The 19,742-nt window shown below is 44.9% G+C and overlaps 1 non-coding gene across 4 annotated transcripts in view; it reads right to left on the bottom strand.

The window, feature by feature from the left end:
* Positions 1–11,165, bottom strand: part of LOC116151727 (uncharacterized) — a 62,564-nt gene extending 51,399 nt beyond the window's left edge. Inside the window, exons 1-3 of one of the 4 annotated variants that reach the window (XR_010381339.1) lie at positions 11,047–11,165; positions 10,444–10,583; positions 5,797–6,002 (exon numbers count right to left, since the gene is read on the bottom strand). This is a non-coding gene — a transcript (uncharacterized LOC116151727). The remainder of the gene's footprint in view (positions 1–5,796; positions 6,003–10,443; positions 10,584–11,046) is intronic. The other 3 variants (XR_010381340.1, XR_010381342.1, XR_010381341.1) reach the window with 3 other exon arrangements.
* Between the last annotated feature and the right edge of the window lie 8,577 nt (positions 11,166–19,742).

Raw genomic sequence — 19,742 nt, 5'->3', positions numbered from 1 at the left:
TACATGCACTGTGAAAATGCAATCACACCAACACACTGACAGGCGCCCTAGTGGCTGAGCTGAATTTTCAAAGCAGACAACCTTACAATGAAACACAGTTCTATGTAGAAAGTAAGAAATGCAATGTTCTGTACTCAATTTCATACGTTATATGGGCCATTAACCAATAGTGCATCTTGTCTAATGAAACCCAAAAATAAATTGCCAACGTCGATTTTCTCCATCTGATCATTTTATGTTAACATTGGTTATCAAACCCTCAATCCATACAGAAACCTCAGGCTTACGCTGCAGCAGAGTTACATCCCACGGAAGAAAGCCGATCAAGGAAGAACTGGAGAGTTCCCCTTCAGAAGCTGCTAAGTCTGGTTTTGCACCTGTACGTCATTTGCAACCACGTCATTGTCAAAGGAGTAAGACCTAACCTCTGTGGGGCGTAAAGCACTGCGTTGCTTCCAAACAATCAAAGAACACTGAGCTTTGTGAAACAGTTCTGAGGCACTTAAATCTCACTTTTTCTGAAAGGCTCCAAAACTGACCTACTTGACCATTCCAGGTACAACAGGGAGGTACCGGAATTAGTAGAGAAAACATGCCCTTGAAGTCTGACAAGGCCCTGCTTCAATCCTGTTACAGCATTTACTAGTCACTAAATGGACCAATAACTTAACCCCTCTGAGAAGGCTTGCCAATCCACAAAAGGGGGCTGCCACCGCCCCCATGGGAAGGATGGATGTGAATGGAACACGCAATTAGGCCTGCCGGCTGGTACCTGACACAGGGCCTGGCTAGTTTCCCTCCGCTGCCCTTCTCCCCCTTTAAACTTGCACTGTTGCCTCTGGTAAGGATCAAGCCCCCGCAAGAGACTGCCCGATTCTTCTGTGTATCCCCGGATACATGACTTACACTTAGGAGGCCAGAAAAACTGCCTCCTCCCCAGTTACTATCAATATTCTTTAGAGTCTGGGTTTTTTTAACTCTATTTTGGAGGGAGACTATTCCAGAACTGTCCAAGCACCATTCTCCAGGTTGGCTCCCCTCCTAGCACCCATCCCTTTTCATCTCAGATCCTCTGTCTGATTGCCTTCTGTTCATGGGAAAGAGAGTCCGGTAGGGTGGGGACTCCCTAGGCCTCCCTCCCTGATGGGTAAGTGTGACTACCTTCTCCCTACTCCCCACTCCAACTCCAGCTTCTGAGGAGTCTCCCCTCCCGGACCCTGCAGCCTCTGCATCATCCCAAGTCGCACACGTGGCCACGACCCTCCTTTAGATTTCATCCTGGCTGGCCTGCCCACCACCCGGCCCTTTAAGGATAAATGGCATTGCTCTGAAAATCCCAAATGCCGCTGACTGACACACCAAAGCTTCATTGTCTGGGCTTTCCTCCAACCGAGGCAAAGCCCTGCCCTCCCTCAGCCTCCATCTGCACCTCTTGAGAAGAGCTAAACCACATGTAAGGCTGTGAACACCAGCTAAGAAGGACGAATCCCAACGTGTATCTCTAGTCCGGCACCTTCAGCTGAGCCCCAGGCTCATAGACCCGAGTGCCTTTTTGAAGTCCTAACTTCGATGACAAATGACATCTTAAAAATGCCTCATGTCCACCATTTACTCTGGAATTCAATTCCTGGCAGGTACCTCCCAGACTCCCCATTTTAGTAACAGCCCCAGCACCCACCTAGGTGTTTGAGGTCACATTCAATTTCCCCTGTTCCCTCCCACCAGCCCTGCCCTGGAATCAGTCCTGTTATTTCTGTCGCTAAGCCTGTCATGTCCGGTTCTGCAGGGACCATGGCCGTAACCCCACAAGCTCACAGCAAGGTGCAGTGAATCACAGTCCTCCGCAGGGTGCTCCCTGGAGGAGGAGGCATCTCCTGCCGATGGTGACCTCAGAAGGCACTGGATTCTCACACAGGAGGCCTAGGAGAAGGGACTCAAGGTTCTCCCGTGGTCTGAGATTTGAAGGACCCGAGGTCTGGGGGATCTCCTAATTAGCAGACACACCTGCCAGTGAGCAGATGAGGATGGAGGAATCCAGGCAAGGCTGTTCTCACTCTGACCCCTGGGCTCTCAGGAGCCACGGGAAAGGCCTGTGTCCAGGGCACAGCCCACCAATCACAGACCCCAGCCTGCATTTGCCAACCTGGACAGCCTAGACTCCTTCTATTTGCAACACTTACTTCTGTTCTGTTCCCCACCCAGAATGTGATGGACTATTTCAGGAAGTCTGGCCTGTCTCAAGCGATACCAAGTCAGTGAAAAACGCAATGTCCACATTTGGACCAGAGCATGAAGGGAGAAACAAGGCCTCATGGTCAGCATGATGGTGGTGGCCAAACCCTTCCCCTGGGGGAGATGAACCATGGTAGGGGTGAGAATGCAAGGTCCTAGTTCGGCCAAAGCATCTTCCTTCACAGCTGACTGTGGTGTTGGGGTCTCACTATCGAAAACTAACGACATGGCTGTCAGTTGTGGACGTCAGCTGCAACAGACACAGAGATAGATATTTACTGCAAACGTGTGTTAAAAGTAAAGGCCGGTATCCGGAGGCCTGCACGGCTGCTGAGGCAAACCACAGACCCGGCTCTGAATGCCCACTGGATGAAGCAGAGTAGAACATACGGTCCCCTTTAGCGGTCCATTTGTCCACCAGATCCAGGTGAGCCAGCCTCTTTGGAGAAGGCCATGTTTTCCTGATACTCAAAAAAACCAGCCTCGTACAGGGAAAAAAAGAGTGGCATGGATTATAGACCCGGTACTGTCCCTTTATGAAGGCAAAGTAAAGTAAATGGCACGGGAAGTAAAATGCAAAAAAAAGAAAAAATTAATTAACAAAACGGTGACTGCTTCCTCCAACAGCTGCTCACCCCCGAGCCTGCCACTTCCTCCTCACCAGTGACCGCAGGCCAGTAAGCGCCATCACGCACGTCACACAGCGACAGCCAGGAACCGTGTGCTAAGCACTTTTGTGTAAAAGCAGGAATCGAGCAAGGTGCTGCAGACTTTGACTTTCCAAGTTTAAATACTCCATGAAAAGAATCCCTCAGCAGCAGCCTAAATCAATTCGCATCTCACTTCTTCAAAACAAATTTAATAAGGGCGCATTTGTCACCAAATATAAGGAGGACCAAACAGGTTCCTCAAAGCAAAGATTTTAACAGGTATCAAACACCAGTGGGTGATGTGCTAACAAAGCAAATATTCCAAAAAATTAGAAAATAAAAAGTTGACTAGGATAATACATGGATCAAGGCAGCTGTTAAGTTTTTGCTTTTCAAAGCGATAGAGACAGCACGGAGGGCGATCTAGCTATTTCCAATGCAGGGTGTGCACAGCCCACCTTTTCAGATGCAACATGCTCACAGGGCAGTACAAGAGAAAAAGGAAAAAAGAAAAAGGAAAAGAGGAACAAGCGAAAATTAGAAAGAAACAATAACAAAAGTGACTTTGACAGCCTGTACAAGATCTTACGTGAGTGTGATGAGGACAGGGACATGGGGATGGTGAGACCCACCCTCACCTCCTGCTCCAGGGAAGGCAGGGGCCTGTGGGGATCGGCGCTGCCGGGGGACACCAACGTGGTCAGAGCCCCAAACCAAATTTCCACCTACAGCGTCTAGATAGCTTTTGAGCTACAAAATGTGGTTGCATTTCAGGCTGGAAAGTTTTACTCACTCCCACCAAGAGCAGCAGGAGAGAATTAGGCTCTGCTCCTGCACCAAAGCATTGTTTTATAAATTAATGACTGCAGAATAGTAAAAGGAACAATGGAGTAAAAGTGACTGGAGGAGAACGTGCTTGACCCGAGCTCACTGGCTGTGTTATCTCACTGACGTTCAGATGCTGGCTGAGACATTATGGTACCAAAACAGACAGACCCACCAGGAGGGAGGTTTAATGCGCTGCTGTATTTTGATGCCGAGAACCATGACTGATACACGAGGTTCTGGGTAAACAATGGTGACAGTGTCAAACACTGTGGGCTAAGCACACATCCAGCTACTCTGCCAAATCCCAAGGACAGACTTCAAAAGGCAAAAACAAGCTGGCATTCTCTGGTGGGTCTACAGACTCAGAGTCAAGCAGTTGCTGAGCAAACATTTCACCAGTGCCTCCTATGACAAAAGAGGAGGCACTGGACAAGGGGCTGGGGCAGGGCTCCAGGCTTCCACTGCTCACCCACCGGTCTGTGCAGGGGGTGAAGACAGTCCCTGCTTACGTTGCACCGATGCACCTACCCGGACTAACGCCTGGGGGCTCAGCAGGAGGTGACAGGTGAGGTGAATGGAGCCAGTCTGGGAGTGGCCCGGTGCTGGCAGCTGTGCCTTCAGCAGTTCCCAGGCTCCTAAACTTGCCACCTCATCTCCAAGTAGCAGAAGGGGAGTGTGGACATGTAGATCACAGGGCCCTGTGAGGACAAGTGCAGATCATGGCCACGACATGCCTTGCCCCTTCCTTAAGCCATAGAGGAATGTCCGGGAAGGAACTGAAAATTCATCCAGAGTTTGCCAGGCACCACAGGCAGGTGGGACTCGGGTCCCCTGTGCCTCTCACTCACAGGGCTGGTCTGGACTTTCTTTTTATCAATTCTCTGCAATCTTATCCTCCAACTGACCAACAACCAGAAAGTAGGATCTGATCTTAGGTAAGTTCAAGAATCACAGAGCACCGCCTCCACAGCGGGCCCGGCAGCACACGCCAGGTCCTCCGACCGTCACCTGTGGGACCGCCATGAGCGCTCTCCAGACTCAAGGCCTGAGGCCATAGGCCAGGGGGACACAGCTTCCCTCACTCTCCCCAGCAAAGGGGGACCACCTCTCGGCAAAGGCAACTCAACCTCTCCTGCCAGAGGGAAAACACGATGGACACACGGGGAAACAGAGCAGAAGATGGGGGTTAGGCAGCCCAGAAGAACTCGTCTGCACTTTCGAGGCAATGTGAGGACTTTGACGTAATCACAGGGACAAAGTGAAGATGAACCTTTCCCTGCTCTGTCCCATACTCCGTGACACGCCTTTTCCTGTGTAAGTAGTTCATTTGGAAGTCCCTGGTAGTGTTTCTGATGTCCTAACCTTGCATGGTGGCTGTCGGGCATGAATAGAGGGCCTGAGCTGTGCAGGTGCTGGGCCTAGGAGTCAGGAGACACCGGCTCCACCCTCAGCTCAACCAGAGCCTCGTTCTGCATCTCGGGATTCAGCATCTTATCTATAAGCAAAGGGATGAGACTGTCCCAGGAAAGGCTGCCCAACAGTAATGAAATGAGATCCATGTAAAAAGTTTCCCATTTGCCACATTTAAAAAGTAAACAAAGAAATAAACAAACAAAAAACAAATACTAGAAACTGATTTTAAGAACAGACCTTACTTATTCTACTCTATGTAAAATACTATCATTTTGACATGTAATCAATATAGAAAGTAACAAGGTAGATTACATTCCTTTTACTAGATAACTCTCAGCGTCTGATGTGCATTTGACCTACAGCACATGTCAGCTCAGACCAGCCTCCTCCCCAGCGCTCCTAGCATCAGTGGCTTTGGCTACTCTATTGGACAGCAACTCCAGGGGTCCCACTAGGGGTCCTGGCTGAAAAGCGGGAGAAAGTGTCCACAATAACCATAAAAGGATCTCTCTGAAACAAAGGCGGATTCACTTTTAAATGTCTGTAAACCGGCGGGCTGCACCTCCCTCCACCCTTGGCTACAAGACAGCCCTCTTCCTTGCTGATCCCTTCCTGGATGTAGGGAAGCAACCCTTCACACAGCCAGGGTGGCCGGGCTTCCAGGTAGACTTACCTGCTGTCTGTGTCCAGTCCCATGAAGAACTCCTTCTCAAACAAGGTGCAGAGGAGGGGGATCTTGTCCCCAGACTTGTTGGGGGCCCTATACAGCCACTTGTACTTGAGCAAGATGAAGAGTGACTCAGTGAAGTCCTCGATCCTCTTCTCCACCAGCCTGCAGTCCTCGTAGATTGAAGGCCACGTCGGTGCGTGTCTGCTCGTCTACCTCCCCATGCAGCACAAAGACAAAGAGCTGAGAGTCATTAAGCGTGGTGCCATACAGCTCCTCTGCACGTGGAGCTTCTCGAAGGCCTTAGCCGAGAGGCAGTCAGTAATGGTGACAAGGCCCACTACATTGCTGTGGGCCTGGAAGTTTCTCCACCCATTCTCAGGCGCATAGTGGTGCCTGTAGTGGATACAGAGTGCCCAATGGGAGCCGCACGGGCTGATTTGGCTCACCAAAGAGATTTGCTTATAGATGCAAAAGAAATTCTCCTCTGAGATGATCCCAATGGCTTGGATCAGCACAGGGAGAATCTGGTCGTTCTCAGGGCACTGCACGTAGAGAGGGATGCTCATGTTGCAGCCCCTGCTGAGAGGGGAGAGGAGATCAATATACATACTCTGCTGTGGGCTGTGGGCTGTGGGCTGTGGCCCCTCTGGGTTGTGGTGACCTGGTGTGTACCAGCCAGAAGGCAAGGGAAGCCCAAGCAAAGCCGGGGATACAGTTTATCCTCAGTGTCTGCACATGGCTACCGTAGGTCGGATCACATTACCCAGCTTTTGGTCCAGGCTTCCTGCCCATGCAGAGCAGGGTCATTTCTTGTTTTCTGTTCCAAGCACCTAGCCAGACCCTGATGCAAAGTCAGTGCTCAAAACTGCTGAATAAAGAAATGAACAAAGGAACTGCTTTCCACACCCCTTTAAGCAGAATATAAAGAAAAGAACCACAGTGGGATCAAAACATCTGGATTTCAACTCCAATTTATTTGAACTCCTAAGCTGCAGAATAATGGATAAGATAACTTGCTTTGGGGAGGAGGGTACAGTTCAGTGGTAGAGCACGTGCTTAGCAAGTACGAGGTCCTGTGTTTAATACCCAGTATCTCATTTTAAAAAGTCAAACAAATAAACAAACCTAATTACCCTACTCAAAAAAATATTTTTAACTCAAAATTCAAAAAAAGCGCCTTGCAATTGACACAACATTGTAAACTTGACTATACTTCAATTAAAAAAAAAAAATCCTTGCCTAACAAGAATATATCTGGATTATGGAAGTTTGCAAATGTAAAATGCCTAGGTTACAACCTGCATAAAAAGTGGGGACTGTACAAATTTACTATCCCTCCTTTATGAGCTATATTTCCTTTGGGGTGGGTTATAACCTCTCAGAGCTAATTTTCTCAGATTAAAAAGCAGAAAATATTACCTGATTCTCAGTACTGCGGAAGAATCTGATAACCCTATTAAAGCATCTGACACACAGAGGTTACTCAATAAATGTTTGTTGAATGAATGAATAAACACGCAAGTGAATGCTGCCTCTGCCACAGACCATCACAGTGGTACTGCCTGGAAATCCCAAGCCCATGTTCCACCCGACTCTACATTAACCATGTGGGTGAACTGTGCAGGTCTGTGTGCTTCTCTAAGCCCCAGTTTAATCATGAATAGAAATGAGGGCAATAACACAAACCTCAAAGGGTTAGTGAGTCAGTAATGAATTGTCCCCGAATTTTGCAAGATTGAACCATTAAGGAAAATTGGGCAAAGGGTCCATAGGCCCTCTCCATATTATCTCTTATGACTACATGGGAATCTACATTACATCACAAAATTAAAAGTCTAATTTTTTAAAGAGGCTATTGAGGTTAAATGAGCTCACTGTCTCAAATAAGGAACACACAGCACAAATAGGACAATCCCTAGAACATGAGATACACTCAGTTAAATTACCCACTGAACCCACTGGTCCCTCCAACTTCAGAACACGAGGATGGGTCCTCGTGGCCAGAGGCCACTGCACCTGAAGCTAACAAAGCTAATGGTCCCCACTTCCAAGAGCCCCTGTCACCACCCTAGGTCTAAGTTTGTGTTTGTAATTTTTTTCTTTTTATTAAATAGAAATCCCCAATTGCATAGCCTTCAGGTCACCAAAACCTGACCACAGAGATCAAGATGGCAGCCCTTCTTGGTGAAACAATAAAATGAAAAGCCATTTCCACAAGAACTCTGTGTAAATCTACTAGGGAACTTCATCCTGGACTGAGGGAAAGAGGACTGGGGAGGAGGGGGCAATCTGGGGCACAGAGAACCATGGGCCACCTGTCCCATGATGGACTTTAGTTTCAATACTCACCCTCTAGGAACTTCAAAATACACACAGACAGAGTGCTATGGACAAGATTTTTTTTTTTTTTAAAGAAATCACTGACTCCCTAGCAGGTCTTGTTTCTACTGAGACACAAATGGATTATCTGTATAATGTTTCACAAAAACCCTAAAATACTATCACCCCAACTTGACACATGAAGAAACTGAGGGAGAGAGGTTTATCACATTGTGCAAGATTAGAGATAGGCCACATTAGACAACGTATTTAAACCCAATCCCCTGCTCCATTGCTCACACTGGAAAGTGTGATACACTGCCCCTTTCCTGCACTTTCCCTGCAATAAATCTCTGAAGAGTCTTTTCTGTGCCACCTGGAATCACAATCACATCAGTTTTCCACAAAGAGCTATGTCACTCCTTGGAGGACGTATCAAAATCTAAAGGGTTGGAATGGGAGGAGAGATTTGCATTTTCTGTTTCTCAAAGGAAACATGGCTTTAAAAGAAACTGAAAAGGACTTATCTAGGCTATGGTCTCATTGTACAGAGAAGGAAATGGAGGCTCAGAAGAGATTAGGAAAGGTCCTTATTAACAAATATTGCCTGAGTGCAGCACCAAGCCAGCCCTGGGCACTGCTGTGGGAGGATCTGGGAGGCCCAGGAGAATGAGTGTTAGAAAAAGGAAAGAGAAGAAGCATACAAGGCGCTGTCTCTACACCACCATAACATAGAGTTCCAGCAAATTATCCAGTATGGGTGCAGCCAACATTAAGATTGGCTAGAGAGGTTATAGAAACCTGGAAGTCTCAAGCATAGTGGAAATTCCAAAATTTACTATGTTTTTTTCCCAGTTCAAGCATCAGCTCAGTGGGTACTCTGTACCAGGGACTACACGAGGCCTGGAGTTCTCCCAAATACAGATCTCTATTACCACATGTGCAAACCACATAAAGGCCACCAGAAGAAAAGCGCCCACAGATAAGATGGAATTACTGAAACTGAAAGCAGCCAAGCAGCATATATTAACCAGGAAAAATGGTGCTGCTAGAAATGGACTCATGGGCATAGAAACAAACTGTGGTTAGCAGGCAGGAAAAGGGGGATTAACAGATACACATTAATTAATATAAAATAAATGACAAGGACCTGCTATATAGCACAGGGAACTATATTCAAGTTCTTGTAATGATTTGTACTAAAAACAATCTAAAAGGTATATATATATGCATATGTTAATAACTGAATCTCTGCTGTCACCTGAATCTAACATTGTAAGTTAACTACACTTCAATAAAAAATAATTAGAAAAATAAAAGAAAGTCATTAAAAAAATAAAAGAACACTGTAATACCTGTAGCTGTAGGTGGTGGAGAATTCTGGCTGCAAGCAGCAAGTCCACTGGATCACTCCAGCACTGACTATCACCCTTTCTGACCATCAGAGAGTCACTTGGCTTCACTGAGGTTACTTTTCTCTTCTGTGAAAGGCTACAATTGCAACTAACAATGTATAGAATTTCATCATTCACAAGCCCAAAAATTAGTGAGGACTTCCCATGGGCCAGGCTCTGGACAGATGAAAAGATAGGGTCTCAGATATATTCATGGGTAGAAGAAGTTTTTGCCATAAAGACATTAATTCTTACTGTTTTGATAGACAGATTCAATGCAATTCTGATTAGAATGCCTATCAGATTTTTCATGGAATGTAACAAGTTAATTTATGGTCAGGAAAAGCCAAGAAACTTCTTTAGAACCACCACTGGGGAAGAGTGGATAGGTCATTGATTTCCACTGTTCTTTCTGAAGTGATGAAAACGTTCTGGAATAATAATGCTTGCACCACTGTGAATATGCTAAAAGCTGCTGAATTGTACCATTTAAATGGGTGGACTTCATGGTGTGTGAACAATATCATAATAAAGCTGTTATATGAAAAATTATTTCTTGACAATTATTTTCACCTCTATACAACTAGTCTGCCACACAATTTAAGAAAAACAAAAAACCAAAACAAACCAAACTGTGCCAGGAGCTATTTAGGACTGCAATGTCCCTAGGTCTCCAACGCCTCTGGTGGTGCTGTTCCTGTTAACACACACTGGCTGGGCTGGGCTAGTTAGGGACTGTAACTATCTTTCTAAAATCGACGTTCACACGTTTCACCCTGGGAAAGGGAAGCCTGGAGGATGTCACAGCCTCATGCCTTCAGATCATTTTTAACTGAACCAAGCCCTGCTTTCAACACTCTAATCCCTCTCACTATAAAAACACGTGACATCATCAAGCACCGCCATCATAACACCTGAAAGTGTTCAAGGAATTTACCTGCGGCAGAAACACTGAGGGAGGAGACGGAAGTGCCCTCAGCACTGACGCTCCATTTTGCCGACTTCACCAGGAGAAGCTGGTATTTACAGCCTGAGGCTCTCAGCCCGGGGAACAGCCCCCACGCCACTGAGCTGGTCCTGAGGGAGCGGGAAAGGGAGAGGAGGGCAGCCCCGGGGTCACGGGGCAGGGAAAGCAGCGGTGGGATGGGGACGCGGGCTGCAGCCCCGCTCGAAGGCCAGCCCCAGCCCCAGCCGCCCCCCCCGTCCGGGTCCGCAGACCCCGCCCGCCCGGGACACAGCCCGCCCAGGGGCGGGGACGGGCCGGCGGCTGAGGAGAGGCAGCCCGGGAGGAGAGGACTCGCGGGCGGGAGAGGGGAAGGGGACGCCAGCCGCGGACTGAGGGGAGCCTGGCTGGGGCGAGAGGCGGCAGGTGCACACCTGGCCCTGGACAGCTGTGGCCGGGGCGCCGGGGCAGGTGGCGCTGGCAGAGGGGCCTGGTCCGAGCAATTCAGCTGAACACAAGCTGACTCGCACCCTCGCGGGCTGTGACACACGGACCGCCCTCCAGCAGCCCCCTTGAACTTTCCCGTGAACCCCCTACCTTGCACTTCCACAGCCGGAGGCCCCGGCCCCGGGCAGGAGCCAAAGGCCTACCGGGCAAGAGCTGAGAAGCCTTTGGGGCCGATCCCCGGCTCGGAGCTGGAGCTTCCAAACCTCGGTCCAGCTGGCACCAACTGCGCATGCGCAGGAGGGCCAGCGATCCTCTGGGTTCTGCGACAGAAGGTGGGGAAGCAAGGGAGGGAGAAGATGGGAGGAGGAGGGGAGAAGGGGAAAAGTGGAGGGATACCGATGGACAGGAGGTGCAGAGAGAAGGGAGGGATCTAGAGAGGGGAGGGGAGAAGCAGAGATGGAGAGAAAAACTTTACCTCTGGGGGCACCCCGACACAGGCGGCAGTCATGCCTCTGTACCCTTCTCTAACACTTCAAGGCCCGCACCTCAAATTTTCCCTCCCTTGTCAACCCCTCCAGCCGAGGCCTCTGCAGAATCCCTACGGGTATCACACCCGTTGCCCCCACGCGGAGCTGGGTTTTCTGTTGCTCTGGGAACCAAGCACCCGCGGGTGTTGCCGCTCAGAACTACCTTGGGAAGAGTATATATTCCCCTTTTACACGCTGAGAAACAGGTAGGCACGATCTCTGCCTTAGCTCCACTGTCCCAGGTGTTGGGCTGCCTGGGAGCGGGAGGTACAAGATCAGAGCCCCAGACAGAGCAGACTGCCTGAGTGTTGGTGCATAGTCCCCATCCCTCCTGGGTAAACCACACACCACCCTAGTGGAACCATCAAGGGCTCACAGTAGGTCCCTGGATGTGGGAGAGCTGTCCTCAGTTCCAGTGTCCAGCTTGCTAGGTAGATAGGAGTGTTACCGAGTCCAAATTCATTCTCCTCAGTGCAGGACAGGCCAATAATTTGGGAGACCAGGTGTTGGGGCATGGAATAACCAGTTTCTCTAGACCTTGATAGCAAAATAATGTCCTGGAAAACCATCTCCCCAAGTCAGAATTCAGGCTCCTTTCCTACATGCTTGGTTGTAGCAAACTTCTCGGTGTAGGAATTCTTTGTCGTTAGAATTCTTTGTTCTTGCAGCTATCTGCCTGGGTCAAATCTCTGTAAACCCCCAGCAAAACAAACTTTATTTTCTATTCTGCAAATTGTTATCTTTATATGAATGGAAAAGTGTTAAGTATCCTTAAAGGTCAGAGCCTTGAAAATAGGCTCTCCTGTATATTTCAGGCTCTAGGCAACATTGTTTCACAAGCAAGATGAAGCCTAGGAGACAGAGCACAGGGTTAAAGTCAAAGGAAAATATCTAGTATGGAGTCAGATTTGTTCTTTTCTATTACCCGGGCAGAAGGCACTTGAAGATTTAAACCCCTTTAAGTTAAAAATAAGTAAATGTTTAAAGGAATTTACATACATAGGTGGGAACGTGCATAGCATACCTGGAAAAGCACACAAAGGATAATAAACAGTGGCATCTCCAGGGAGGGCTGAAAGAACAGAGGATGAGGGAAAACTTCTTTCACTTGTGTATTTTTGTGCTCTGTTTGAATTTTTTTAACCATATGCATGGATTTCTTTTTCAGTTAGAAAACAATTGTAATGGAGCAAAGGAGTAATTAGCACAGCAAATACAGCAGCCATGGAATCACTGAGCCATCAGTTTTAATTTAAGCCAGGAAATATTTATTGACTCTCTCCTATGTGCCCAGTGCTCTTTTAAGAGTTCTTTTATTATTATTTTTTTTTATTTATTTTATAAAATAATAACATGCTATCCCTCACCCCTGCCCAGGGTTGGCGGAAAACCAACTGAGTTTTCTTGAGTTGTTTTCCAAGGAGTAGAGATGATTTATAAACAGAACACATCTTCCAGGTAAAACAGTCGGAGTGGTTTTCCAGCAGGCCAGACAACTATGAAGGGTTTACAATAGAGGTGCCCAGAGGCTGAGAGAGAAAGCCTCCAGGACCCTACAACAAGCTGCCCAAAGTGCCTTCTCCATGGCACTACAGAAATAGGAAAGAACAAATATGACTCCATATTAGATCTGTTCTTTTGACTTTAACCCTGTGCCCTGTTTCCTAGGTTTAGTCTTGTTGGTTCTGCACCTTTTGTAAAACAATGTTGCCTAGAGCCTGAAATATACAGGAGAACCTATTCTCAAGGCTCTGACTTTAAAGGATATTAACACTTTTCCATTCATATAAAGATAACAAGTTACAGAATAGAAAATAACATGTGTTTGTTGGAGGTTTACACGGATCTGACCCAGGTGAAGAGCGGCAAGAACAAAAGATTCTAACAACAATGAATTCATAAACCAAGTTTGCAACAACCAAGCATTCCTGCTTCTCCTTTTTAATATAAAAAGAGCCTGAATTCTGATTTTGGGAGATGGTTTTCCAGGACATTAGACTTCCATCTTCTCAGCTGGCTTTCCAAATTAAAGTCGCTATTTCTTGCCCCAAAACCTGGTCTCCCGATTTATTGGCCTGTAATGCATGAGCAGAACAAGTCTGGACTTGGAAACACAAACATACATTGAAAGTACCCATTTGGTATATTAAATGACTTGCTTCCACTCTTCTTCCTGACATTTTCTTCTCTTGAAAACTCCTGCTATGTTTATGAAAACCCTGTCATGTGGACACATTTGCATCTCTAGCCACTACCCTTCCAGGTAAGAACTGATGCCAAGAAGTCAATGGAAGTTGCTAGAATGTATTACCTGGCCAGAAAAGAGCAGAAGTGGTTACTGGCTGATGTTCAGGAGCAGGCTGGGACACCTGACAAGATGTCATAAGTACCGATAGACAGCTGGGCACCAAAGGAGAAGCTTCTAAGCCTCCATGAGGGACTTGTTGGATAGGAAGGAAAAGTCCCAACCTATAGCTCTGATCCCACCACGATCTTCCTGGGCGAGGCTGGACAATTCACTTAAATTCTCTAGGCCCGTGCTGTCCAACATGGGAGCCACCAGCCACATTCAGGATTATGAAGTTACTCTGTAGCCAGACAGATTTATAAATACACATTTTATTGCAAAGGTACAGCAAGTATAATATTTAAAAACGTTATTGGTTATCTTGCCCTAACGAGTTATTTTTGTATGTCTAGCTTTCTGTGGTTTGCAATGCCTGCGACTAATGTTTCCCTTACAGTGAGTTATTTTGAAATTATAAGTTACTGGACACAGTACCCTCATATCACACTTGAAAAAAATTGATCCACATAATCAAGGTGATCTGACTTAGTAGTTATGAGCAGGGGCTCTGGGGTCAGCCTGCCTGAGTATAAATTCTCACTCTGCCTCCAGGGGATTCTGTGTGAATCTTGGAAAAATTGTTGTTGTTGTTGTTGTTGTTGTTATTGTTGTTATTTGTGTCTCTTTTTCCTTCCCTTTTAAATAGCGAGGAATATGTAGACTATATCTCGTACAGTGTTGCCAGGATTAAATGAGTAAACGTCTGTGCTGCCCACTTCCCTGGGTTTCAGCATTCTCCAGGCAATCAGTGTCAAACTCAGAGGCATTCTCCACTGTCTTCGTCAGTCTGGGATGCTGTAACATATTACCATGGGTCGGGTGGCTTAAACAACCAGCATGTTCCTTAAGTTGCGGAGGCTGTGGTCTATGTATCTGGGAGAGGATAGCCTTCATAGCTCAAAGATGGCTGTCTTCCCACTATCTTCATGGGCCAGAGAGCAGAGAGAAGCAAGCAATCTGGGGCCCTTTATAACGGCACTAGTCCCATTCATGAGGGCTCCACTCTCATGACCTCATTTTATCCTAGTAATCACCTCCCAAAGGACCCGCCTCCCAATACCATCACCCTGGGAGATGGGGTTTTGACATATGGATTTTGAGGGGATGCAAACATTCAGTCCACACATCGGCTAACTCTCCCCAACATGCAATCATCAAACCTGTAGCTAATTTCAAAGTAATGTTTATATCTCTCTGCCCATTTCCATTCCTGCATCCACTAACACTGAAGCACTGTTATATCTTATTCCTTATTTTTCTGGTAGAGATTTAATTGATTCCTCTACTCCAATGCTCTCCTCACACCAAACAGTCCTATTAACAGCCCTGCCAGGTAGGTCTTCCTTAAAACACCTTCCCACTGCATCTGGTTGTTTTTTAGGTGTAAATGTCAGAATCCTCTCCACACCCCATCCTAGAGCTTTAATCCCTTACACTACCGCTCACTATGTTATTTTTCTATTACCACTGTAACAAACTTCCATAAGCTTAACAGCTTAAACCAGCACAGATTTATCACCTTATGGCTGTGGAGGTCAGAGATCCAACACAGTTCTCACTGAGCTAAATTCAAGTTACCAGCAGGGTTCCTTCCTTCTAGAGGATCAAGAAGAGAATGTTTCCTTGTTTTTGTTTTTTTTTTTTTTCCAGTTTCCAGAGGTCACCCACCTTCCTTAGCTTGTGCCACATGACTTCCTCCATTTTCATGGCCAGCAGCCTTTCTGAACACTGCTCCATGGCTACACCTCCCTCTGATTTTAAACTCAGCTGGGCTATGTCCTCCATTTTAAGGACCCCTGTGATTACATTGGGCCCACCTGGACAATCCAGGCTACTCACCCTATTGTCTCATCTCAGGATCCCCTTCTCTCCTCCCATTCAGGCATTATGTACATGGCTGTGACACTCACATTGTGTGACATTTCCTCTCATGAGCAAATTAAGGTTCAAGGCACTTATGAATGACTTTTTGTTTTTCTTCCTTAGTCTATCTACCTTCAGTATGTGTGGTGAGATTATATGAATCCTTTTTATTTGTGGCCCTCCACTAATCTTTAATAATGTATCATGGGTTTAAAAGGCTAATAGACAATTTAGAAGACAGAAATCCTCTAAGATTTTTCTCCTAATATATCTGTCATCCCTTTTGCCATGTACAGTAACATGTCACAGTTGGCTACCCTGTGGCAGGGGAGGAACATGATTCTGCCACCACACTCCCCTCATTCACACCAATTTGATGATCGGCTAACCAGGGATCTATGCTCCCCGCTTCGCTCACTTCCTCCTCCTTTCCATTGACTATCCTGTTCCCACTGCTTCCTTCATTCACCACATCAGGATTTCATGACCACATTCTTCTCTAAGTAAAATGGATATCTTGCATCTAATGTCTGATAACTGTTCTTATTGTATATGCACACACTGACCTACACATAACCCCACCCATCTCTTTATTTTCCTAGAATCTTCCAGAGGAATCAGTTCCATGATAATTATGATAATGATACTGACAGTGATGACAGGGGCCTCTCAAGGATTCTGATAAAGAGGGAATCAATAAAGGGAGGGAATCATTGCAAAATTGCCCCAGGAACAGGCTTAAACATAAATAACTGTTAAAGTGTTTAATGAAATTGACTAATATTTAACTATTTTTAAAACTTTGTAACACTGAATTTAAAATTTTAATGGGAATTTTCATTCACCCTTAACCAAGATTCAACTCTAGGACCAAAATCTAACGATTTCTATCTTCTAACAAATTGTCTACTAGCCTTTTAAACACTTGATCCTTTAAAAAGGGTAAGTGCTGGGCTGAAAATAAGCAGGATTCATATAATCTCACCAGACACAGTGAATGTGGAAAGACCAAGGAAGAAAAACAAAAAGCCATTCATAACGTCTTGAACTTTACGTTGCTCACAGGAGAAAATGTTAGCCAAGGTGAGCGTCACATCAACATGACGCCTGAGTGGGACGGGGAAGCCGATCTTCCTCATCAGACATTTATGCTGATTTGTTAGATGCCAACACAGTTTCCTCATTGGATTTGCTTCTAACAAGTTTGGAAGAGTTTAGGCTCTACCAAGAGCAGACTAAACATTTTCCCCTGCTGTCAGATCACTGGACTGAATGTCCCCACAAGAATGATATGATTATGTTTCATAGGGAAGTCTTCCTGAGAAGCAACAGGCTTTTCGAGGGCAGAACTGCAGGTCCCCGCATGGGGGGCTTGAGGAGGGCAAGAGGGGACACTGGAAATACAGGAGGAGTGAGTTCAGATACTGCTGCTCAGGTCGCCAAAGTCAGCAGTGCTATGTCTAAGGATATGTCATTCTCCCAAAAGTTCCATGAGTGAAGGAGCCTGTGAACACTGAGCAGATTTTTAAGACACAGCAGCACATAATTTGCATCACAACACAATTACAGTATGTTTTCATATTTGGAAAATAATTAGCCCATTGTTATTTGAAACTGCAGCAGTAGTAATAGAAATAAAAAAGACTGAGCCATCTTGGAGACAATAATCAATAAACAATTCTAAATCTGCAGGATTCCTTAACAATATGCAAGCAATGAGCTAGATGTGTGCTGCAGATACCTCTTACTGCAGGGCTCACCCCTGCAAAGCACAGAACTAGTTTTCTCAGCAGACATAGGGAACCAAGTCAAGATTCCTAATCTTGAGAGGTTTACTATATGGCAGGGAATATCAGACAAGTACATACAGCCAAATATGAATAAATGTAATCAAATATTATGAAATGTGAATGGAGCACAGACGAAAGAGAAATTCCTTTCACCTGGGATCTAGAGAGACTTCTTCAGAAAATGTGGCTTTGGAGATGGCCAAATTCACGGGTGGAATTTTGGCAGAACAGGATGTAAGGAATTTAAAAACTGATTCTAAAATTCATATAAAAATGCAAAGGATCCCAAATATCCAAAACAACTTTGAACAAGAAAAACAAATTTGGAAGACTTACACTATCTGATTTTCAGACTTTTTTTTAATAAAGCTACAGTAATCAGAAAGTATGCTGTTGGTGTAAAACAGGAAAATAGAATAATGGAACAGAATAGAAAGTTCAGAACTAAGCCAACAGTTATATAGGCAATTGATTCTCAAAAAGGATGCAGTGGAAGAAAGGATCTTTTCAACAAGTAGTGCTGGAATTGTTAGATAGTGATATGCAAAAAAAAAAAATGAACTTTGATCCACACCTCACAAAATATACAAAAATTAACTCAAAGTGGATCATAGATCTTAATAGGAAAACTAAAACTATAAAACAGCTAAGAGAAAAAGCATAGGCTTAAGATTTATGACCTTGGGTTTGGCAAATATTTCTTTGCTATGACACGAAAAGTATAATCTATTTTAAAAAGTAACTGATAGAGTGAACTTTACAAAAATGAAGACTCTTCAAAGCTCTTCTAAATACTGTGAAGCAAATGAAAAGACAAGCCATAGACAGAAGCTATTTGCAGATCATATTATCTGGTAAAGATCTCTCTTTGTGTCTGATCCAGAATATAATGGTTTCAAAACTCAATAATAATGCAAACACCTGAATGAATGAATGAGGCCAGAAAACACATGTCAGTAAAGATATCCAGATGGATAATAAGCATATGAAAAGATGCTGATTAAAGATGCCATTAGTCATTAGAGAAATGCTTTTAAAAACCACAGTGAGATACTAGTACACATACATACTAGAATGTATACGATTAGAAAGACCAACCTTACAAAGTGCTGGCAAGGAAGTAGAGCAACCAGAACTGATACACATCACGAGGAATTTACAATAGCACAACCATTTTGGAAAACTTTTTAACAGTTTATTTTAAAAAGGTAAACACCTATCTACCATATAACCCAGACATTCCTCATCTGATGCTTTAGAAAATAAAAGCATATGTCCATACAAAGACTTGTAACCAAATATTCACTGCAATATTATTTATAGTAGCTCAAGTTGTAAATAACCCATGCATCCATCAAGAAGTAAATGGAGAAACAAAGGATGGTCTTTCCAAACAATGCTCACAATAAATTATTCAGGAAAAACTCAGCACTAAGCAATACTCTGCTATAAGAAAAATAAGCTATTAATACAGTAACACAGATGACTCTCAAAATAATTACACTGAATGAAAGAAGTCAGACAACATAGAGTAGATACTGCATGAATCCATTCATACAACGATCTTGAAAATGCAAACCAGTATGTTGTGATAGAAAGCAGATCAATGGTTTCCAGGGGAATAGACGGGGAGGGAGGGAGGGACAACAAAATGCAGGAGAGGAGTTTTGTGGGTGATGGGTATGTTCACTGTCTTGAATGTGGTCATGTTTTCTTGGGGATATACTTATGTCAAAACGTATTAAGTTGTACACTTTAAATGTGTGAAAATTATTTTGCCAAGTATACCTCAAATCTGTTTTAAGAAAAAAGGCACTTCTGTCCTGACACAACTCAGGGCCTGATTGGAGTGAGATGATCAGTCCCTCACCCTGTCTGCCTAACGGGAAGGTGGAAAACCTCTCATGGAAGATAAGATATGGATTTTTCATTTGCAATGTCTGCCATGTAATAAAGAATTTCTAGACATGTAACTTGTCAAGACTATATGATGGATAAAATGAGAATAAGAATCATTAGACAATGGATGCAAACCCCCAGGTGATGTAGGCATCAGAGTTACCAATAAAGGCTATGAAATACTTTTAATATATTCAAGAAAATAAGGAAATGATGGGAGAATATATAACAGGGTCAAGACTTTCACCAGAGAAATATACTGGAATGTATTTTTAAGAAAAATCAAACAGATACTCTAGAACTGAAGCTTTCAGCTCTGGAAACATGTAAACAGAGCTAATCAGGATCCCTTTTAAGTAAAACTTTCAGTAATGCTGGATAAAATACAACAACAAAAGTAACACGGAGCTAACTATGGAG

This window comes from Camelus dromedarius, chromosome 6, assembly GCF_036321535.1.
Source record: "Camelus dromedarius isolate mCamDro1 chromosome 6, mCamDro1.pat, whole genome shotgun sequence".
Taxonomy (NCBI): domain Eukaryota; kingdom Metazoa; phylum Chordata; class Mammalia; order Artiodactyla; family Camelidae; genus Camelus; species Camelus dromedarius.
The sequence above is the reverse complement of the archived record's forward strand: the minus strand, read 5'-3'. Positions and strand labels throughout refer to the sequence as shown.